A 24,927-nucleotide genomic window follows, 5' to 3' on the forward strand; every position below is an offset into this window, starting at 1 on the left:
TACAGTACACGCATACAGTACACGCATACAGTACACGCATACAGTACACGCATACAGTACACGCATACAGTACACGCATACAGTACACGCATACAGTACACGCATACGCGCACACACACGCACACCGTGCAAGTAGGAAGGTGACACAAACTCTAGATCACCTTTACTCTACACACAGAGACGCATACAGTACACGCATACAGTACACGCATACAGTACACGCATACAGTACACGCATACAGTACACGCATACGCGCACACTGTGCAAGTAGGAAGGTGACACAAACTCTAGATCACCTTTACTCCACACACAGAGACGCATACAAAACACTCCCTGACCATCCACTTGGCAAATCTGACAATAACTCTATCCTCCTGATTCCTGCTTACAAGCAAAAACTTGTGTATAAGTTACCATTGACTCAGTACTCTGTGTATAAGTTACCATTGACTCAGTACCCTGTGTATAAGTCACCATTGACTCAGTACCCTGTGTATAAGTTACCATTGACTCAGTACCCTGTGTATAAGTTACCATTGACTCAGTACTCTGTGTATAAGTTACCATTGACTCAGTACTCTGTGTATAAGTTACCATTGACTCAGTACTCTGTGTATAAGTTACCATTGGCTCAGTACTCTGTGTATAAGTTACCATTGACTCAGTACTCTGTGTATAAGTCACCATTGACTCAGTACCCTGTGTATAAGTTACCATTGACTCAGTACCCTGTGTATAAGTTACCATTGACTCAGTACTCTGTGTATAAGTTACCATTGACTCAGTACTCTGTGTTACCATTGACTCAGTACCCTGTGTATAAGTTACCATTGACTCAGTACTCTGTGTTACCATTGACTCAGTACCCTGTGTATAAGTTACCATTGACTCAGTACTCTGTGTTACCATTGACTCAGTACCCTGTGTATAAGTTACCATTGACTCAGTACTCTGTGTTACAATTGACTCAGTACCCTGTGTATAAGTTACCATTGACTCAGTACTCTGTGTATAAGTTACCATTGGCTCAGTACTCTGTGTATAAGTTACCATTGACTCAGTACTCTGTGTATAAGTTACCATTTACTCAGTACTCTGTGTATAAGTTACCATTGACTCAGTACTCTGTGTTACCATTGACTCAATACTCTGTGTATAAGTTACCATTGGCTCAGTACTCTGTGTATAAGTTACCATTGACTCAGTACTCTGTGTATAAGTTACCATAAGTTAGCATTGACTCAGTACTCTGTGTATAAGTTACCATTGACTCAGTACTCTGTGTATAAGTTACCATAAGTTAGCATTGACTCAGTACTCTGTGTATAAGTTACCATAAGTTACCATTGACTCAGTACTCTGTGTATAAGTTACCATTGACTCAGTACTCTGTGTATAAGTTACCATAAGTTAGCATTGACTCAGTACTCTGTGTATAAGTTACCATAAGTTAGCATTGACTCAGTACTCTGTGTATAAGTTACCATAAGTTAGCATTGACTCAGTACTCTGTGTATAAGTTACCATAAGTTAGCATTGACTCAGTACTCTGTGTATACGTTACCATAAGTTAGCATTGACTCAGTACTCTGTGTATAAGTTACCATAAGTTAGCATTGGCTCAGTACTCTGTGTATAAGTTACCATAAGTTAGCATTGACTCAGTACTCTGTGAATAAATTAGCATAAGTTAGCATTGACTTAGTACTCTTAATACTTACACACACTTTAACTAGGCAAGTCAGTTAAAGAACAAATGGTTATTTACAATGACAGCCTGCCAGGGAACAGCAGGTTTGTTCAGGGGTAGAAAAACAGATTTTTACCTTGACAGTTTGGGGATTCGATCCAGCAACCTTTCGGTTACTGGCCCAACGCTGTAACCACTAGGCTACATGCCACCCCACAACACACATACACACACAGCTGTAGGTATCGCTCCTTCTCTGGAACACAGGCTAGTACTTGGACACTTCAATTCATTCACTCGTTTGTACACATTATGCACAGAGAAGGTACACAGTGTATACATCCAAACACACACAAAAAAACATGAGCAATACGTCCCTCTAGACAGACGGTTTGCCTCAGCTTCATACATCTGCACAAGTTGCGCCGTCAGTTGGGACAGCGAGGACAAGTCGAAAATGGAAAGCAGGCCGGTAAAGTCACTGCTGTAGCCGCTGCCCTAGCTAATCCTGAGCATAATCCCCACCCGCAATTTAAGCCCCGTCTAACCAAACTTGGGATTTGTTGTGAGAGTTGTCTGTCTGCAGAGGAGCCACCCTGGAATAATTGATTTTTCCCCTTTCGAAAAGAGAGAGAGAAGTCGACATCCTCCCCAGTGCCTTGTGCCATTGTCTAGCTTACAAAGCTCCGGATATCCGCACCATCGAGAGCATCACCGCCTGGTACGGCAATTGCTCGGCCTCTGACCGCAAGGCACTACAGAGGGTAGTGCGTATGGCCCAGTACATCACTGGGGCAAAGCTGCCTGCCATCCATGACTTCGAAACCAGGCGGTGTCAGAGGAAGGCCCTAAAAATTGTCAAAGATCCCAGCGACCCCAGTCGTAGACTGTTCTCTCTACTACCACATGACAAGTGGTACATAGTCACTTTAACCATATCTACATGTACATACTACCTCAATCAGCCTGACTAACCGGTGTCTGTATGTAGCCTTGCTACTGTATAAAACCTTGCTACTGTATAAAACCTCGCTACTGTATAAAGCCTCGCTACTGTATAAAGCCTCGCTACTGTATAAAGCCTCGCTACTGTATATAGCCTCGCTACTGTATAAAGCCTCGCTACTGTATAAAGCCTCTCTACTGTATAAAGCCTCTCTACTGTATAAAGCCTTGCTACTGTATAAAGCCTCTCTACTGTATAAAGCCTCTCTACTGTATAAAGCCTCGCTACTGTATAAAGCCTCGCTACTGTATAAAGCCTCTCTACTGTATAAAGCCTCGCTACTGTATAAAGCCTCTCTACTGTATAAAGCCTCGCAACTGTATAAAGCCTCTCTACTGTATAAAGCCTCGCTACTGTATAAAGCCTCGCTACTGTATAAAGCCTGTCTTTTTACTCTTGTTTTATTTCTTTACTTAGCTATTGTTCACTTAACACCTATTTTGCACTGTTGGTTAGAGCCTGTAAGGAAGCATTTCACTGTAAGGTCCACACCTGTTGTATTCGGCTCACGTGACAAATAAACTTAGATTTTTTTTTTATCAGAGACTAAACAAGACGTTATGTATTGTATGTGTTCTATTGGTTTCCTGTTTGGACACCAGGAAGAGGAACCGTTGCCTTGGCAGCCTAATAGTAAAATACTGCACAGATGCACAGAAACACATGACATTTGCGTAATAGGATAAACACACACAAGGGCAACCACAGTTTCCCATATCAATTCATTAGGACTGTAACATAGCGTTAGCATTATACACACCCCTTCCATACATTTACATGACATTCCAGTGAAAGAAAATTGAGCCCTAGAATCAATGATGCTTTGCATATTATCTGATTTCAGAACAACCCCGATAAACAAAATTGTGATGCAGTCTGTATGCTCACAAACACCTCATAACAGGGGGGCCTAAATAGAAAGGGACTCCAGCTCTGTGTGTGTGTGTGTGTGTGTGTGTGTGTGTGTGTGTGTGTGTGTGTGTGTGTGTGTGTGTGTGTGCGTGCGTGCGTGCGTGCGTGCGTGCGTGCGTGCGTGCGTGCGTGCGTGCGTGTGTGTGTGTGTGCTTGTGCGAGCGACTGCCTTGAAAACAGGATGCAGGATTTGATTTATTTATGTTACTCAAGATATCCCAGAATTGTATCTGATCCTTACAAAGGCGGTTGGCCTGCAAGAGGGAGTGTGAAAATATAATGAGGATTCGGAACGCCGCTGGCTTTCCTAACGTGACTTTAAACGCATTCTAATCCCCTCAGAGATTCCCAATACTCCATCAGCATTTTCTAGGAAAATGGAAACAGAGACAAGGAACGGCCATGAGGGACAGGCTTCACAGGGCCCAGCGGGCGGCTGCCACCACACATACCTGATTGGAGAAGGCATGGCAAACTGACAGTCTAACACAGGGGGAAAAAGAGAAGGGATATATATAGAGAGGGAGAGACAGAGAGAGACAGAGACAGACAGAGACACTGAGAAAGAGACACAGAGAGAGACAGAGAGAGACAGAGACACACAGAGAGAGACACATAGAGAGATAGACAGAGACACAGAGAGAGAGAGAGAGAGAGAGAGAGAGAGAGAGAGAGAGAGAGAGAGAGAGAGAAAGAGAGTGCAAAGTACTGTTAATAATTCCCGTTTTGTTGTCTCTTAGCTTTCATGTTATGTGGTTTGTCAGTCATGTTGTTACTGGCCTACAGTATTATTTTTTGTCATTAATAGTGTTGTTATTATTAATGGTAGGTGTTAATGGAAATCACATTTCCACTGCTACTAAAGAAAAATCCCCTTTTCAGGACCCTGTCTTTCAAAGATAATTCGTAAAAATCAGAATAACTTCAAAGATCTTCAATGTAAAGGGTTTCAACACTGTTTCCCTTCTTGTTCAATGAACCATTCACATGTGGAACGGTCGTTAAGACACTGACAGCTTACAGATGGTGGGCAATTAAGGTCACAGTTATGAAAACTTAGGACACTAAAGAGGTCTTTTTACTGACTCTGAAAAACACCAAACGAAAGATGCCCAGGGTCCATGCTAATCTGCGTGAACATGCCTTAGGCATGCTGCAAGGAGGCATGAGGACTGTAGATGTGGCCAGGGCAATAAATTGCAATGTCCGTACTGTGAGATGCCTAAGATGGTACAGGGAGACAGGACGGACAGCTGATCGTCCTCGCAATGACAGACCACGTGTAACAACACCTGCACAGGATCGGTACATCCGAACATCACACTTGCGGGACAGGTACAGGATGGCAACAACAACTGCCCGAGTTACACCAGGAACGCACAATCCCTCCATCAGCGCTCAGACTGTCTGCAAAAGGCTGAGAGAGGAGACCTGTTGGATCGGAGGGTGAGGGATAGGGCCATTCCCCCCAGAAATGTCCGGGAGCTTGCAGGTGCCTTGGTGGAAGAGTGGGGTAACATCTCACAGCAAGAACTGGCAAATCTGGTGCAGTCCATGAGGAGGAGATGCACTGTAGTACTTAATGCAGCTGGTGGCCACACCAGATACTGACTGTTACTTTTCTGAGTTTATGTCTCAGTTGTTGAATCTTGTTATGTTCATACATATATTTATACATGTTAAGTTTGCTGAACGCAGTTGATAGTGACGTTTCTTTTTTTGCTGAGTTTATCATTGATGCCTTTTTGACGTTGGTTACGTTACAGCCTTATTCTAACATTTATTAAATTACATATATTTTTAATCAATACCCCATAATGACAAAGCGAAAACAGGTTTGTAGACATTTTAGCAAATGTATTAAAAATTTAAAAAAACAGAAATATCTTATTTATATAAGTATTAAGACCCTTTGCTATGGGACTCGAAATTGAGCTCAGGTGCATCCTGTTTCCATTGATCATCCTTGAGATGTTTCTACAACTTGATTGGAGTCCACCTGTGCTAAATTCAATTGATTGGACATGAGTTGGAAAGGCACACACCTGTCTATATAAGGTCCCACAGTTGACAGTGCATGTGTCAGAGCAAAAACCAAGCCATGAGGTTGAAGGAATTGTCGGTAGAGCTCCGAGACAGGATTGTGTCGAGGCACAGAATTTCTGCAGCATTGAAGGTCTCCAAGAACACAATGGCCTCCATAATTCCTAAATGGAAGGAATTGGGGGAGAATGGCCTTGACTTAGAATCCGATGGTCACTCTGACAGAGCTACAGAGTTCTTCTGGGAGAAACTTCCAGAAGGACAACCATCTCTGCAGCACTACACCAATCAGGCCTTTATGGTAGAGTGGCCAGACGGAAGCCACTCCTCAGTAAAAGGCACATAATAGCCCGCTTGGAGTTTGCCAAAAGGCACCTAAAGACTCTCAGACCATGAGGAACAAGATTCTCTCTTCATGATTGAACTCTTTGACCTGAATGCCAAGTGTCATGTCTGGAGGAAACCTGGCACCATCCCTACGATGAAGCATGGTGGTGGCAGCATCATTATGTGGGGATGTTTCTCAACAGCAGGGAGTTGGAGACTAGTCAGGATCAAGGGAAAGATGACTGAAGTAATGTACAGCGAGATACTTAATGAAAACCTGCTCCAGAGCACTCAGGACCTCAGGCTGGGGTGAAGGTTCACCTTCCAACAGGACAACAAGCACACAGCCAAGGCAACGCAGGAGTGGCTTCGGGACAAGTCTCTGAATGTCTTTGAGTGGCCCAGCCAGAGTCCCGACTTGAACCTGATCGAACATATCTTGAGACCTGAAAATAGCCGCGCAGCAACGCTCCCGTCCAACCTGACAGAGCTTGAGAGGATCTGCAGAGAAGAATGGAAAAAACTCCCCATATACAAGTGTGCCAAGCTTGTAGCATCATACCCAAGAAGACTTGAGGCTGTAATCACCAAATGCCAAAGGTTCTTCAACAAAGTACAGAGTAAAGGGTCTGAATACTTATGTTGAATAAAAAAAATCTATTTTAGAATAAGACTGTAATGTAACAAAATGTTGAAAAAGGGAAGGGGTCTGTAGACTTTTCGAATGCACCGTATTTATACTTTGACAAAGTAATTTAACTTGCCATGTCAATAAAGTCTACTGAATTGAATTGAGAGAGAGAAGTGAACCTCCCGCTGCTCTACAGGGGTTTTGTGTGTATAACGACAAACCATTCTGTTAAGAGCACACATACAGCTTTGACGTGGGGTGGGGTGGGGGGGGGGCAGCAGGGGGGAAAATCACAGATAAATAAATGCGTGCCTCCTTCGCCGCCCCTGAGGAGCAACCATATTGAGGTTATGTACAATAAAATACACAGCAGTGGCAGTGAATGGTGAAAGAAGCGGGACGGGGGCATCAATCGATGCCAGAACAGGGTGTTTTATTGTGTATTCAGGGCTGCGAAATGTCAGATAACTCTGGAAGGACACGCCCGCAACCTGATTTGTTTCGTCGCCTTCTTTCCCACCAAGTCTGTCCCCACATTCTACCTCCTTGTGTCCTGTCCCTCTGTCTTCACTCTTGGTTAGAAGGAGACAGGAGTAAAAGCCATTGAGCCCTTTACTTTTGACTTTCCCTGACTCCATTATTTTGTTAGAGAGAGATTTGTGATTTGTTACCGTGAATTGCTTAGCAAAGCATGGGTTATGTCTAAACGTATTCGAAATACTTTTTTCATTTATTGAACTACTTTGTATTAAACATGACAATATTTTCATCAGAGATGCGGCAAATGTATATAAAACATCCCTTTGGTGATCTGTGGATTGGTCACGGAACAAATATTACCTACTCTGATTGCTCCGATAGCGTCTGTCGTTTTTGTCTCTGTTCCTATGGTAACCTGGGTCCCTGAGGTGCTTAGCATATGTCCTGCTCTAAAAAAGAGAGAAGCTTAGCAGCTGACCTTCAGCCAAGTTCAGTCCTGCACTGCCACACCGCATATCCAACCCTCAGGAGGACTTAAGAGGCATTTCCTGTTGTCCTGCATCACACTTCCTACATCTGGCCAATAGCACAGAAGCCACCTGATCTCCCTCTCAACCTAACCCTTCAACTCTGGCATTTAATCTTTCACCAATCTTTATTTAATTTTTTAAAGTCTCCTTCTCTTCCTCCAATACGGCCCAAAACAAAACTGACACAATTTAAACTCAATATCAACTATTACAACCCACCCAACTTCTTCCCGGTGCAAGGTGAAGTTGCCCCTAGACGCTGATCTTGGATCAGTTTAGGATTTTCCCCACTAATGGATAAGGTTAGGTTTGGGGGAGGGCAATCTGACCTTATTTCTGCACCTAGGGAAAATGTAATCCTGGAAGACTAGCATGTCAGGTTTAACGAATGTAGTCCTCCCTCCCGGTGAGGGATGGGACCCATTTCCACACCACAGTGACCTTTGACCCTAAAGGTAATGGAGGGAGTGCCCGTCTTTTCATGGTCATCTGTCATGCAGACCCCACCTTCTCCACCCCACCACTGTTACCCCTCTCTGACAGTGGGTTCCAAAATCATCTCCTTTCTCCTGAAGTGTGCACTCTTTCACTTCTTCCCTTAAATCTAAAACCGATAGATTGGAGGACGCATGGGCTAGTGGGAGTTTTTAACATATTTGCCTGACTATCATTTTCTTAGAGAAATGTGTGATTTGTTACCACAAATTGATTAGCAGGGCATGTGTTATGTCTCTAAACTGTATTCAAGTGCTAACTTCTTCCATTTATTGAGCTACTTTGTATTAAATATGATCATATTTTCATCAGAGAAGCGGCAAATGTATATAAAACATCCCTTTGGTGATCTGTGGCTTGGTCATGTAACAAATATTACCTCCTCCGATGGCTCTGATAGCGTCTGTCGTTTTTGTCTCTGTTCCTATGGTAACCTGGGTCCCTGAGGTGCTTAGCATATGTCCTGCTCTAAAAAAAAGAGAAGTTTAGCAGCTGACCTTCAGCCAAGTTCAGCCCTGCACTGCCACACTGCATATAAAACCCTCAGGTGGGCCGGTACTTAGAGGCATTTCCGGTTGTCCTGCATCACACTTCCTACATCTGGCCAATAGCACAGAAGCCACCTGATCTCCCTCTCAACCTAACCCTTCAACTCTGGCATTTAATCTTTCAACAATCTTTTTTTTTTTTTTTTAAAGTCTCCTTCTCTTCCTCCAATACAGCCCAAAACAAAACAGACACAATTTAAACTCAATATGTGAAGAGACCTCCGGTGGCATGTCTTGTGGGGTATGCATGGGTGTCTGGGTTGTGTGCTAGTAGTTTAAATAGACACCTTGGTGCATTCAACATGTCAACACTTCTAAAGTAATGATGAAGTCAATCTCTTCTCCACTTCCAGCCATGAGAGATTTACTTGCATATTATTAATGTTAGCTCTCCGTGTACATTTAAGGGCCAGCAGCGCTGCTCTGTTCTGGGCCAATTGTAATTTCCCAAGTCCCTCTTTATGGCACCTGACCACATGACTGAACAGTAGTCCAGGTGCAACAAAACAAAGGCCTGTAGGACCTGCCTTGTTGATAGTGTTGTTAAAAAGGTAGACCAGCGCTTTATTATGGACAGACTTCTCCCCATCTTAGCTACTGTTGTATCAACATGTTTTGACCATGACAGTTTACAATCCAGGGTTACTCCAAGCAATTTAGTCTCTCCTCAACTTGCTCAATTTCAACATTATTTATTACAAGACTTCGTTGAGGTTTAGGATTTAGTGAATGACTTGTCCCAAATAGAATTCTTTTAGTTTTTGAAATATTTAGGACTAACTGATTTCTTGCTACACAATCTGAAACTGACTGCAGCTCTTTGTTAATTAAGTGTTGTAGTGATTTCAGTAGATGTAGTAGGTGATGTGTATAGTGTTGAGTCATCCACATACATATCCACACTGGCTTGACTCAAGGCCAGTGGCATGTCATTAGTTTAAATCCTAAATCCAAGATGGCGTAGCAGTCAGGCGTCTTTTGTCTTCGTCTTGTCATGTCCCGTGTATATATCTTTTTATATATTTTTTCTTTGCATATATTTTTTATATTTTTATTTTCTTAACCCTTAACTTCAACATACTTCAACCCGCCTCACCCAATGTGGTATGGATCTGCTATTTTCTTTACTTTAGAACTGGAACCGCCAACAGAACACCCACTGCTAGCGGTCATTAGCTAACTTTAAGCCCGGACAAGTCGTGCCAGTCTTCACAACGCGATTCAACCCAGAGCTTATCGGACCTCGCCTATTTATTGCCTCACCTCCCTTAACTTACCTCATTTGCACACACTGTATATAGACTTTTTTCTGTTGTGTTATTGACTGTATGTTTGTTTATTACATGTGTAACACTGTGTTGATGTTTGTGTCGCACTGCTTTACTTTATCTTGGCCAGGTCGCAGTTATAAATAAGAACTTGTTCTCAACTAGCCTACCTGGTTAAATAAAGGTGAAATTTAAATTTTAAAAAATTAAATAGTAAAGATTGAAAAAATTAAGGGGCCTAGACAGCTGCCCTGGGGAATTCCTGATTTTACCTGGATTATGTTGGCGTCCGTTAAAAAACGCCCTCTGTGTTCTGTTAGACGGTTAGCTCTTTATCTACAATATAGCAAGGGGTGTAAAGCCATAACACATACATTTTTCCATCAGCAGACAAGGTTAGGTTTGGAGGAGGGGAATCTGACCTCGGGAAAACTTCAAACTGGAGTAGTGAAAGACGGCCATGTCAACTTAAACGAATTTAGTCCTCCCTCCCGGTGAGGGATGGGACCCATTACCACACCACAGTGACCTTTGACCCAAAAAGGTAATGGAGGGAGTGCCCGTCTTCTCATGGTCATCTGTCATGCAGACCCCGCCTTCTCCACCCCACCACTGTTACCCCTCTCTGACAGTGTGTGCCAAAATAATTTCCTTCCTCCTGAAGTGTGCACTCGTTCACATTAAATCTAAAAGCGTTGGATTGGTGTACGCATGGGCTAGTGGTAGTTACCACAATTTACCGCAAATGTTTAGCAGGGCATGGGTTATGTCTCTAAACTGTATTCAAGTGCTAACTTCTTCCTTTATTGAACTACTTTGTATAAAACATGACAATATTTTAATCAGATGTAAATGCGGCAAATGTACAGAAATCCACAGTTTGGTGATCTGTGGCTTGGTCATGTAACAAATATTACCTCCTTCAATGGCTCCCATAGCTTCTGACGTTTTGTCTCTGTTCCTATGGTAACCTGGGTCCCTGAGGTGCTTAGCATATGTCCTGCTCTAAAAAAAGAGAAGTTTAGCAGCTGACCTTCGGCCAAGTTCAGCCCTGCACTGCCACACTGCATATAAAACCCTCAGGAGGACTTAGATGCATTTCCTGTTGTCTTGCGTCACACTTTCTGCATCTAGCCAATAGCACGGAAAACACCTGACCTCCCTCTCACCCTAACATGCTGTCTAGACTGGGCACGCTTGTGCATCCACATGCGCCATTGCACGCGTGTTGATTTTGTATATCTACACCAGACGTGATCCAGACACGCAGGTTGAAATATCAAAATGAACTCTGAACCAACTATATTAATTTGGGGTCAGGTTGAAACACATGAAATATTCATGGACATTTAGGTAGCTAGTTTGCTGTTGCTAGCTAATTTGTCCTGGGATATAAACATTGGGTTGTTATTTTACCTGAAATACATATGGTCCTTTTTTTCTGGATCTTTGTAGAATTTAAACCCATTTTGAGTGACACAAAACTGTGTGTTCTCAACTCCGACATTTCATCCACAGATAAAAGGGGAAACCTACTTAGTTTCTGTTCATTTTCAGTAGTAGGAGTTTTCTTCTCCTTCTTCTTCTGTGCATTTTATGTCTGATCGAAAATGGGCAACCAACTTCAAAGGTGCATTACCACCACCAACTGGACTGGATTGCGCACCTCAGTTCATCTTTCAAACACCCATGTGGGTCTATGCTCCTAAAAACCAAGTTCAAATTTTTGACATGCGCGAGCAGTTTAGATGAAATGATTGAATAACCTATGTGTACATTTACGTTGCAACGTGAGTAGTGTGGTCAGCATGTAAGCCTTGTCTCAACCTAACCCTTCAACTCTGGCATTTCATCTTTCACCATTCTTTATTTTTTTAAGTCTGCTTCTCCCCCTCCAATACAACCCAATCTGACACAATTTAACCTCAATATCAACCATCAAAACAACATCAAAACAACAACAAAATATCTCCTTCCTCCTGAAGTGTGCACTCATTCACTACTTCCCTTAACCTCTTCAACCTATGGGGGCGCTATGTCATTATTGGATAAAAAGACGTGCCCGTTTTAAGCGCAATATTTTGTCACGAAAAGATGCTCAACTATGCATGGAATTGACAGCCTTGGAAAGACAAAACTCTGACGTTTCCAAAACTGCAAAGATATTATCTGTGAGTGCCCCAGAACTAATGCTACAGGCGAAACCAAGATGAAGTTTCATACAGGAAATGCCCCAGATTCTGAAGGCGCTGTGTTCCAATGTCTCCTTATATGGCTGTGAATGCGCCAGGAATGAGCCTGCCATTTCTGTCGTTTCCCCAAGGCGTCTGCAGCATTGACGTGTTTGTAGGCATATCATTGGAAGATTGACCATAAGAGACTACATTTACCTGGTGTCCCGCCCGGTGTCCTGTGTCGAAATTATTGCGTAATCTGTAGGTCCATGCGCGTTCCATTTCTTCAGAAGAGAAAGTCAACTGCCACGATGGATTTTATCGTCGATAGATATGTGAAAAACACCTTGAGGATTGATTCTAAACATCGGTTTGCCATGTTTCTGTCGATATTATGGAGTTAATTTGGAAAAAAGTTAGCGTTTTAATGACTTAATTTTTTATTTATTTTTTCCTTACCCAAACGTGATGAACAAAACGGAGCGATTACACAATCCTGGATACAGGTTTTTTTCGTAGCTAAACATGACGCAGAAAACGGAGCGATTTGTCCTAAACAAATAATCTTTCAGGAAAAACTGAACATTTGCTATCTAACTGAGAGTCTCCTCACTGACAACATCCGAAGTTCTTCAAAGGTAAATTATTTTATTTGAATTCTTTTCTGTTTTTTGTGAAAATGTTGCATGCTGAAAGAGAGGCATAATCCTATGCTAGGCTATCAATACTGTTACACAAATGCTTGTTTAGCTATGGTTCAAAAGCATATTTTGAAAATCTGAGATGACAGTGTTGTTAATAACAAAAGGCTAAGCTTGAGAGCAAATAGATTAAATTTCATTTCATTTGCGATTTTCATGAATAGTTAACGTTGTGTTATGCTAATGAGCTTGCGGATAGATTTACACAATCCTGGATACAGGTTTTTTTTCGTAGCTAAACGTGACGCAGAAAACGGAGCGATTTGTCCTAAACAAATAATTTTTCAGGAAAAACTGAACATTTGCTATCTAACTGAGAGTCTCCTCACTGACAACATCCGAAGTTCTTCAAAGGTAAATGATTTTATTTGAATGCTTTTCTGTTTTTTGTGAAAATGTTGCCTGCTGAATGCTAACGCTAAATGCTACGCTAAATGCTACGTTAGCTATCAATACTGTTACACAAATGCTTGTTTTGCAATGGTTGGGAAGCATATTTTGAAAATCTGAGATGACAGTGTTCTTAACAAAAGGCTAAGCTTGAGAGCAAATAGATTCATTTCATTTCATTTGCGATTTTCATGAATAGTTAACGTTGCGTTATGGTAATGAGCTTGAGGCTGTAGTCACGATACCGGATCCGGGATGGCTCGACGCAAGAAGTTAAATCTGAAAGCGTTGAATTGGTGGAAGTACGGGCTAGTGGGAGTTTCCACCATATTTCTTATACCAGTCATTTCCAAATCAGTGAAGGGAAGTGAACAAGTGTACACTTTAGGAAGAAGGAGAGATAATTAGGACATAGTCTGAGTCTTATTGAACTAGGACTGTTTTAACTCAAGTTGGCACAAATGTATGTATGTATGTATGTATGTATGTATGTATGTATGTATGTATGTATGTATGTATGTATGTATGTATGTATGTATAACTGTCAATCACCTTGGATTAGAGCATCTTCTAAATGTCCCTTTAGATGAAAATATGAGCACAGTTGTAAACATGTCCCTCCTTTTCCAGGAAAGAGACACAAAGGCAGAGCCTTGGCATCCTGGCACGGTATCGGTCTGTCCTGAACCTGGCGCTGGCCCCCCTGGCCTGGGTGCCTGGCACCGTCGCCTTGGCAACGGGCTGGCAGCATGAACGGAGTCCCATTGGGGGGGGGGGGGATTAGACCAGGACCAGATGTAACAATGTTGACAAAGCCCATCTGTGTCACCCCAAGGACCAAACAGACAGGCAGACGGACAGGCAGACGGACAGACAGACAGACAGACAGACAGACAGACAGACAGACAGACAGACAGACAGACAGACAGACAGACATGCAGACAGACAGACAGACAGACAGACAGACAGACAGACAGACAGACAGACAGACAGACAGACAGACAGACAGACAGACAGACAGACAGACAGACAGACAGACAGACAGACAGACAGACAGACAGACATGCAGACATGCAGGCAGGCAGGCAGGCAGAAAGGCAGACAGACAGACAGACAGACACAGACAGACAGACAGGACAGACAGACAGACAGACAGACAGACAGACAGACACAGACAGACAGACATGCAGGCAGGCAGGCAGGCAGACAGACAGACAGACAGACAGACAGACAGACAGACAGACATGCAGGCAGGCTGGCAGAAAGGCAGACAGACAGACAGTCAGACAGACAGACAGACATGCAGGCAGGCAGGCAGAAAGGCAGACAGACAGACAGACAGACAGACAGACAGGCAGAAAGGCAGACAGACAGACAGTCAGACAGACAGACATGCAGGCAGGCAGGCAGAAAGGCAGACAGACAGACAGACAGACAGACAGACAGACAGACAGACAGACAGACAGACAGACATGCAGGCAGAAAGGCAGACAGACAGACAGTCAGACAGACAGACATGCAGGCAGGCAGGCAGAAAGGCAGACAGACAGACAGACAGACAGACAGACAGACAGACAGACAGACAGAAAGGCAGACAGACAGACAGTCAGACAGACAGACATGCAGGCAGGCAGAAAGGCAGAAAGGCAGACAGACAGACAGAAAGGCAGAAAGGCAGAAAGGCAGACAGACAGACAGACAGACAGACAGACAGACAGACAGACAGACAGACAGACAGACAGACAGACAGACAGACAGACAGACATGCAGGCAGGCAGAAAGGCAGACAGACAGACAGTCAGACAGACAGACATGCAGGCAGGCAGAAAGGCAGAAAGGCAGACAGACAGACAGAAAGACAGAAAGGCAGACAGACAGACAGAAAGGCAGAAAGGCAGACAGACAGACAGAAAGACAGAAAGGCAGACAGACAGGCAGAAAGGCAGAAAGGCAAACAGACAGACAGAAAGACAGAAAGGCAGACAGACAGGCACAGACTAAATGCAGGGCATTTTGAAAAGGTGGGTCGGCTAATACATTGATCCCACGGCCCTTAATTTAATTGTTGTGAGGCGTCGATTAAAAAGTGCTGTGCAAACACTTCTTATGGCTCTCCATCAGAGGTGGATGCTGGGTGGGGGGGCAGCAGTGTTGGACGGTGGGGGAGGGGCTGTTAGAGCGTCATGAGGATTTACGGCCTTAAACAGGAAGTCCGCCACGTGCCAAGTCTGGAGTTCCATTCACCGCGCCCGCTGCTCATCCATTGTTCCGGCCCTTTAGATACAGTATCTGGACCGCAGTGCAGTGCAGAACGTAAGCTGGTTGGCTGGCTGGCTGCTTCTCAGAGTCTGAATATGATTCATTTATCCCCTGCCCTTGCTATTCACAGACCATTACATGTATTTGAGTCTAGACATTATTTACACCGTTTAACTCCCAACACGGATTCATTGGATTTGATTCAACGCGATTCCTACTGAGCTTTCATATCGATTTCCATGGAATGATTGATTGCGAACCAGATTGACTGATTCCTCTGTCGGTTACCTACATTGTGTTGTGAGTGACATGGTTGAGCTATGGCTGCGAGTCTCAACCCTATCCGAGAAGCTAAAGGTCTCAGGACAATAATTCCATGGTCGAAGTATTTCCCCGAGAAGAAAGCATTCTATTGATTGTACGACTCGTCCGTTTTGGGCCAAGAGAGAAGGAGAGGGAGCGAGAGAGATTGGCTGCATCCTAAATGCCATCATATTCACTATGTTATAGTGCACTATTTTAGACCGGGGCCCATAAAGGCTCTGGTCAAAAGTAGTGCACTATGTAGGGAATAGGGTGCCATGTGGGAAGTATCCATTGAGTTCTATTTATGAGCCCTACATTCATCACAGGGTGTATTTCTGGGCTTTGTGTGGTTCATACCAATGCTTTTCTTTTACTACTTGTTGATTTATGTCCCTGTCAGTGGTCAGAAAACCACATTTCCCCAGACATAAGGCACCATCTTCCCCAAATCAGCCAGTCGCATGTGGCCATTTCCCAATACCCCCCCCCCCACTCTGACCGAGTAGGGGACTGATGAGAGGGAGGAAGAAGTGTTAGGTGTTGTTGATAGAGGCATTGCTGCATGTAGTGTGTGAGGGTGAGGGTGAGTGTGTGAGTCAGTGTGTGAGTGTGTGTGTGTGTGTGTGTGTGTGTGCTCGTGCGTGCGTGCGTGGGTGTGTATCACATATATCCTGAGCTATTGTGGAGGTGTCAGGTCTCGCTTGCTAATAGCTGGCACCCACAGGATGTCCTGAGTGTGGAGGTGTGGGGCTTGAGTTGCCCCGTGGCCAGGCAAGTGTGAAAAAGCAATTTCAAATGGATGCCACCCCACTGAGAGTGGACAGCTTCACCCGAGGAGGAGCTCAGTCAACAGTGTCAGCCATGACCAGAGCAGTGGAAAGAGAGAGAACACGCCGTCAGTCTGTGCTCTAAACAAGGAACTTCTTTCTGCAAACCAACCTTAAGAAAAGTACAGTCAATCTTGAGGAAACTGGAGGAGCTGAACAGTACCTCACTAGCTGTTTTTCTGACACTGGAAGAAAGAAATCACTGAGAAAAATGTGCTTTGGCACTAACAGGGCCCAGACCGATCCACTAGCAGGGCCCAGACCGATCCACTAGCAGGGCCCAGACCGATCCACTAGCAGGGCCCAGATCGCTCCACTAGCAGGGCCCAGACCGATCCACTAACAGGGCCCAGACTGCTCCACTAACAGGGCCCAGACTGCTCCACTAACAGGGCCCAGTCTGCTTCACTAGTTGTCCTCAAGGAAACAGGGCCCAGTCTGCATCACTATCTCTCCTCAATGAAACAGGGCCCAGTCTGCATCACTAGCTCTCCTCAATGAAACAGGGCCCAGTCTGCATCACTAGCTCTCCTCAATGAAACAGGGCCCAGTCTGCATCACTAGCTCTCCTCAATGAAACAGGGCCCAGTCTGCATCACTAGCTCTCCTCAAGGAAACAGGGCCCAGCATGCACCTCATGGCAATGCAGTATTACAATATTGTGTGTGTGTGTGTGTGTGTGTGTGTGTGTGTGTGTGTGTGTGTGTGTGTGTGTGTGTGTGTGTGTGTGTGTGTGTGTGTGTGTGTGTGTGTGTGTGTGTGTGTGTGTGTGTGTGTGTGTGTGTGTGTGTGTGTGTGCGTGTGTGTGTGACATACATTTTGAGCTCTAGTCATTGATTTCCAATGGACTATGATATGAACACAGAGGACGTTGGCAGGGGGCTGCGTTTGAGACACCACTTCTATTACACTGAATCCATAAGGAATGATTAATACCAGTGGTTTCTGGAGACCTCCATTAATGTAATGATGAATAGTGCAAAGGGTTGCCAAAGAGGCATCGCTGCTTGAAAACAGATCTGGTGAGATTCAGATTGCGTCAATGAACATGTCGCATCTGGTGTTTGACCTTCCCTCAACACATGTATTACAAGACTTGGTATCAGGACTAATATATATATATATCTCAATCGCAGGCAACGACCACCATCTTGAGTGCATTGTTGTGGAATATGTCTAGCCAGATAGAGCGAGAGAGAGAGAGAGAGAGAGAGAGAGAGAGAGAGAGAGAGAGAGAGAGACAGAATGAAAGCGGCCATTTTGCCTGTGTGTTCCTTCCTGAGAGAGATTGTCAGAGAGACTGGCCACGTGGCCAGAAAGAAAGCCCAGTAATTCACTGTGTGTCAGTCACCAAGGAGCTGGTGTCACTGTGAACAGACGACCAGACACACTGAGACAAGTTCAATTAGAGCCCAAACACTGATGGGCTACTGGAGGAGACTCCTCATCGCAATTACACACAGAGAGAGAGAGAGAGAGAGAGAGAGAGAGAGAGAGAGAGAGAGAGAGAGAGAGAGAGAGAGAGAGAGAGAGAGAGAGAACTACACTCCACTCAAGTTGTCATTTCAGAAGGTGCTTACTTGCTTACTTTAGGGACTCCTGGGACAACATCCTTACTAGTTACAGTCTTGTCTTTGCCCCACATGAATATTCACGAGGCGGGAGGGGGATCGTTAGGACGGCCCGCATTAATTCCATAATGAAAGAATCGATCGGGAGAGGCACTTAACGCTATATTACGAATGCCAGGCACATACAGGTTGAAAATTTGTATCAGAGCACCATTATACATCATGGCATGGAGTCAGCGCCGCCACCCTGGTGTCATGCGTGTGAGCTGATAGAGAGTGGGCGATTACAAGTCACCGTCAATAAATGACATATCATTCAGCTAAACGTTCACAGTAATGCTAATCTCATTTGAGCATACTGGAGAGCATTGATTTCCACTGATGGGACTGACATTACTTACTAAATGCTCCAGTAGTGAAAGGTTACCAACTGGAAATATGCCCTTTGGTTACATGCCATTTCTCTCAGCCACGGCTCTCCCTGACAAAGACAATCAACAAGCTTTAATTGACCTAGATGGACATTCCTGCTTTCTCCTCGTCATAGAATGAACAAGACACACAGTATAGGATAAGAATACAGAGAGATGGAAATAAGGGAGAGAGAAAGAGAGAGAATAATAAATAAAATATTCAACATACCAATTAGGATCTGGCTAAAAATACTTGAATCAGTTATAGAACCCAGTGACCTTTATGGTTGTGAGGTCTGGGGTCCGCTCACCAACCAAGAATTCACATAATGGGACAAACATCAAATTGAGACTCTGCCTGCAGAATTCTGCTCAAATATCCTCAGTGTACAATGTAAAACACCAAATAATGCATACAGAGTAGAATTAGGCCATTAACCGCTAATTATCAAAAATTCCAGAAAAGAGACGTTCAATTCCACAACCATCTAAAAAGAAACGATTCCCAAACCTTCCATAACAAAGCCATCACCTACAGAGAGATGAATCTGGAGAAAACTCCCCTAAGCAAGCTGGTCCTGGGGCTCTGTTCACAAACACAAACACACCCCACAGAGCCCCAGGACAGCAACACAATTAGACTCAACCAAATCAGGAGAAAACTAAAAGATAATTACTTGACACATTGAAAAGAAACAACAAAAGCACAGAGCAAACTAGAATGTTATTTGGCCCTACACAGAGAGTACACAGCGGCAGAATACCTGACCACTGTGACTGACCCTACACAGAGAGTACACAGCGGCAGAATACCTGACCACTGTGACTGACCCTACACAGAGAGTACACAGCGGCAGAATACCTGACCACTGTGACTGACCCTACACAGAGAGTACACAGCGGCAGAATACCTGACCACTGTGACTGACCCTACACAGAGAGTACACAGCGGCAGAATACCTGACCACTGTGACTGACCCTACACAGAGAGTACACAGCGGCAGAATACCTGACCACTGTGACTGACCCTACACAGAGAGTACACAGCGGCAGAATACCTGACCACTGACTGACTGACCCAGAATACCTGACCACTGTGAGAGTACACAGCGGCAGAATACCTGACCACTGTGACTGACCCCCAGAGAGTACACACAGAATACCTGACCACTGTGACTGACCCTACACAGAGAGTACACAGCGGCAGAATACCTGACCACTGTGACTGACCCTACACAGACCTGACCACTGTGACTGACCCTACACAGAGAGTACACAGCGGCAGAATACCACAGTGACTGCAGAATACCAGAATACCTGACCACTGTGACTGACCCTACACAGAGAGTACACAGTGGCAAAAATACCTGACCACTGTGACTGACCCTACACAGAGAGTACACAGCAGAATACCTGACCAGTGGCAGAGAGTACAAAAATACCTGACCACTGTGACTGACCCTACACAGAGAGTACACAGTGGCAGAATACCTGACCACTGTGACTGACCCTACACAGAGACTTACACAGTGGCAGAATACCTGACCACTGTGACTGACCCTGACGGCCAAACTTAAAGGAAAGCAGAATACCTGACCACTTTGACTATGTACAGACTGAGTGAGCAGAATAGACCACTGTGACTATTGAGAAAGATCTGCCAGAAGTACACAGGCAGACATGGCTCTCAAGGGAAGACAGGCTATGTGCTTACTGCCCACAAAATGAGGTGGAAACTGAGCTGCACTTCCTAACCTCCTGCCAAATGTATGACCATATTAGAGACACACATTTCCCTCAGATTACACAGACCCACAATAAATTTGAAAACAAACCCGATTTTGCTAAACTCCCATATCTAATGGGTGAATTACCACAGCAGCAAGATTTGTGACCTGTTGCCATTTATGCTTATTTATTTTCCCTTGTGTACTTTAACCATTTCTACATTGTTACAACACTGTAAATAAACATAATATGACATTTGTAATGTCTTTATTGTTTTGAAACTTCTGTATGTGTAATGTTTCCTGTTAATTTTTTCACTTTTTAATATTATCTACCTCACTTGCTTTGGCAATGTTAACACGTTTCCCATGCCAATAAAGCCCCTTGAATTGAATTGAATTGAGAGAGAGGGACAAAGATAGATAGAGAGAGTGAGACAGACAGACAGACAGACAGACAGACAGACAGACAGACAGACAGACAGACAGACAGGCAGGCAGGCAGGCAGACAGACAGACAGACAGACAGACAGACAGACAGACAGACAGACAGACAGACAGGCACAGACAGAGAGACAGACAGACAGACAGACAGACAGACAGACAGACAGACAGACAGACAGACAGACAGACAGACAGACAGACAGACAGACAGAAATAAATGTATTGTACATACTGTTCCATTTATTTGTAACATTTATTTGATCAAATAAACCTGGGTCAATGAAAACCTGTCTAGTGTGTGTATGTGTGTGTGTGAGAGTGGGTGAGTGAGAGAGAGTGAGTGATTGAATCCTGTTTATTAAATCCCACCTCTAAAATCTAGTTAGCCTAATCTGGATTTGTCCAATGGGACTGAGATTACCACGCTCCTCCTATAGGCAACCACATTTTCTTCCCTCTCTTTCTGGCGTTCTGATTCGCTAGAGACCGAGGAAGGCAAACCTAATTAACTTTGTCAAACCAGAGATCTGTTTATCAGACACAGACGTGGTTCACACAATACTGTCTTCCTACCATCCTACCTGGAACCCTGACACAGACGTGGTTCACACAATACTGTCTTCCTACCATCCTACCTGGAACCCTGACACAGACGTGGTTCACACAATACTGTCTTCCCACCATCCTACCTGGAACCCTGACACAGACGTGGTTCACACAATACTGTCTTCCCACCATCCTACCTGGAAGCCTGACACAGACGTGGTTCACACAATACTGTCTTCCCACCATCCTACCTGGAACCCTGACACAGACGTGGTTCACACAATACTGTCTTCCCACCATCCTACCTGGAACCCTGACACAGACGTGGTTCACACAATACTGTCTTCCCACCATCCTACCTGGAACCCTGACACAGACGTGGTTCACACAATACTGTCTTCCCACCATCCTACCTGGAAGCCTGACACAGACGTGTCCATATGTACCAACATGATAAGACAGGAATGTACCTCCCTGCTCTCCAAATCAACTGAAAATGTCACATGATAAATGTGTCTAATTTGCCATTCCAATTTGTTCCAAGAATGTGATTTCAGAATATTTTGAATATACTTCTGATCAAACTGAACACTGAAAACCCATTTCAAATATTTGCTCCCACCAGTCTTGGAAGCCTGCCACAGTGATGCAGTGTGTGGGTCCCACCATCCTACAGTGAATGCAGTGTGTGGGTGTGATTACCATCCTACCTGAATGACACAGTGGACGTAGTATTGGGTACCATCCTACAGTGATGCAGACGTGGTTCACACAATACTGTCTTGACCACACCTGATGACACAGTTGGTTCACAGTAGTATGTGGGTGTGATTACAGTGATGCAGTATGTGGGTGTGATTACCTGATGACACAGACGTGGTTGAAAATGTGTATAAATTAATAATGCCATATTAATAATGTAATTGGTATACACATTTTCAAGACACCTGGAAGCCTGACATACACATTTGTCCCACCATCCAGAATTTGACACAGGTGGTCACAAAACTGTCTTCCCACCATCCTACCTGGAATTGTAATACGTGGTTAAAGATTTCCCACCATCCTACCTGGAACACATTTTACTTAAAGAGTCAAATGAAAGATTTCTTAGAACTACTGAAGTAAAAGTGAAAGTCACGCATTGTGTGAAATACAACATATTTGGTTTTAAATATGTATACTTAAGTATCAAAAGTAACTTTAATTGCAAAAATATACTTAAGTATCAAAAGTTAACGTATAAATAATTTTTAAAATCCTTATATTAAGCAAATTAGACAGCACAATTTTCGTGTTTTTTAAATTTACAGATAGCCAGAGACACACTCCAACACTCAGACTTAATTTACAAATGAAAGCATTTGTGTTTAGTGAGTCAGTTTGGTGAGCCAGATCCGATGCAGTAGGGATGACCAGGGATGTTCTCTTAAAAAGGGCATGCATGAATTTAACAATTTTCCTGTCCTGCTAAGCATTCAAAATGTAACGAGTACTTTTGGGTGTCATGTATGGGATAAAAAGTATATAATTTGATTTAGGAATGTAGTGAAATAAAAGTATAGTTGTCAAAAATATAAATAGTAAAGTACAGATACACCAAAAAACTACTTGAGTAGTTTACACCATGGTATTGGGGTCATTCACACCCACATACTTCCAAAATGTAATATACTCCATCACTGTAATCAATGCCACATAATAATGTAATGTATACACATTTTCAAGACAGAGACATACTCCATTTGTATCAGAACCCAAATGCTGAAAAAGTACCTAATTGTAATACTTAAAGATTTCTCCAACACACCAACACATTTTACTTAAAGAGTCAAATGAAAGATTCCATCTACTGAAGTAAAATGAAAGTCACATTGTGTGAAATCAACATACCCACATTTTCCATCACTGTAATCACATATCCAGTCACTTTAATCAAAATATACTTCCATCACTGTAATCACAAATACATTTTAAAAATCCATCACTGTAATCAGACCAGCACCATCACTGTAATCACACCCACATACTCCATCACTGTAATCATAGCCACTCCATCATACTCCATCACTGTAATCACACCCATGAAACCATTTGTGTTTAATCACCCACATGCTGCATACTGCCATACTCCATCACTGGGATGACCAGGGATGCATCTCTTAAACCACAGGGCATGCATGAATTAACAATTTTCCATCACTGTAATCACACCAACATACTGCATCACTGTTTTGGGTGTCACATACTCCATAAAAAGTAATCACACCCATTTACTCCATCACTGTAATCACACCCACATACTGCATCACTGTAATCACACCCACATACTGCATCAAAAATATAAATCATCACAGATACACCAAAAACTGCACTGTAATTACACCACATAATCACTGGTCCTTCACACCCACATACTCCATCACTGTAATCACACCCACATACTCCATCACTGTAATCACACCCACATACTCCATCACTGTAATCACACCCACATACTCCATCACTGTAATCACACCCACATACTCCATCACTGTAATCACACCCACATACTGCATCACTGTAATCACACCCACATACTCCATCACTGTAATCACACCCACATACTCCATCACTGTAATCACACCCACATACTCCATCACTGTAATCACACCCACATACTCCATCACTGTAATCACACCCACATACTCCATCACTGTAATCACACCCACACCCACTGCATCACTGTAATCACACCCACATACTGCATCACTGTAATCACACCCACATACTGCATCACTGTAATCACACCCACATACTGCATCACTGTAATCACACCCACATACTCCATCACTGTAATCACACCCACATACTGCATCACTGTAATCACACCCACATACTGCATCACTGTAATCACACCCACATACTCCATCACTGTAATCACACCCACATACTCCATCACTGTATCATCACACCCACATACTCCATCACTGCCCACTAAGGATGTCCACTAAGGATGTCCACTAAGGATGTCCACTAAGGATGTCCACTAAGGATGTCCACTAAGGATGTCCACTAAGGATGTCCACTAAGGATGTCCACTAAGGATGTCCACTAAGGATGTCCACTAAGGATGTCCACTAAGGGTGTCCACTAAGGATGTCCACTAAGGGTGTCCACTAAGGGTGTCCACTAAGGATGTCCACTAAGGGTGTCCACTAAGGATGTCCACTAAGGGTGTCCACTAAGGGTGTCCACTAAGGGTGTCCACTAAGGGTGTCCACTAAGGATGTCCACTAAGGACGTCCACTAGGAACGTCCACTAGGGGCGTCCACTAAGGGTGTCCACTAAGGGTGTCCACTAAGGATGTCCACTAAGGATGTCCACTAAGGACATCCACTAAGGACGTCCACTAAGGACGTCCACTAAGGATGTCCACTAAGGATGTCCACTAAGGATGTCCACTAAGGGTGTCCACTAAGGATGTCCACTAAGGATGTCCACTAAGGGTGTCCACTAAGGATGTCCACTAAGGGTGTCCACTAAGGATGTCCACTAAGGATGTCCACTAAGGATGTCCACTAAGGATGTCCACTAAGGGTGTCCACTAAGGATGTCCACTAAGGATGTCCACTAAGGATGTCCACTAAGGGTGTCC

At 43.8% G+C, this 24,927-nt stretch overlaps 1 protein-coding gene across 16 annotated transcripts in view; it reads right to left on the reverse strand.

Annotated features, from left to right (window-relative positions):
• The window catches only part of si:dkey-215k6.1 (transmembrane protein 132C), a 503,239-nt gene that overhangs the window by 339,187 nt on the left and 139,125 nt on the right, over nucleotides 1–24,927 (reverse strand). The window lies entirely within an intron of this gene.

The sequence above is a fragment of the Oncorhynchus keta genome, chromosome 14 (genome assembly GCF_023373465.1).
Source record: "Oncorhynchus keta strain PuntledgeMale-10-30-2019 chromosome 14, Oket_V2, whole genome shotgun sequence".
NCBI classification, from domain to species: Eukaryota; Metazoa; Chordata; class Actinopteri; order Salmoniformes; family Salmonidae; genus Oncorhynchus; species Oncorhynchus keta.